This window comes from Mandrillus leucophaeus, unplaced genomic scaffold (genome assembly GCF_000951045.1).
Source record: "Mandrillus leucophaeus isolate KB7577 unplaced genomic scaffold, Mleu.le_1.0 Scaffold568, whole genome shotgun sequence".
Classification (NCBI taxonomy): Eukaryota; Metazoa; Chordata; class Mammalia; order Primates; family Cercopithecidae; genus Mandrillus; species Mandrillus leucophaeus.
This window is the reverse complement of record NW_012106119.1, coordinates 730,501-730,810: the sequence shown is the minus strand read 5'-3', so window position 1 is coordinate 730,810 and position 310 is coordinate 730,501.

Below are 310 nucleotides of genomic sequence, written 5' to 3'. Positions count from 1 at the left end.
TCACACCTGTTAGAATGGCTGTTACCAGAAAGACAAAAGAAAACACGTGTTGGTGAGAATGTGGAGCAAAAGGAGCCTTTGTACACTGTTGGTGGAAATGTAAGTTGGCACAGCCGTTATAGGGAACAGTATGGATGTTCCTCAAAAAAAAACTAAAAATAGAACTACTATGCGATCCTCAAAACTTTTAATACAGAACTACCATATTGAGTAATCCTGCTTCTGGGTAAACACCCAAAGAAAATGAAATCAGTGCCTTAAAGAGATATCTCCCATGTCCACTCCTGCACTATTCACAATAGCCAAGATA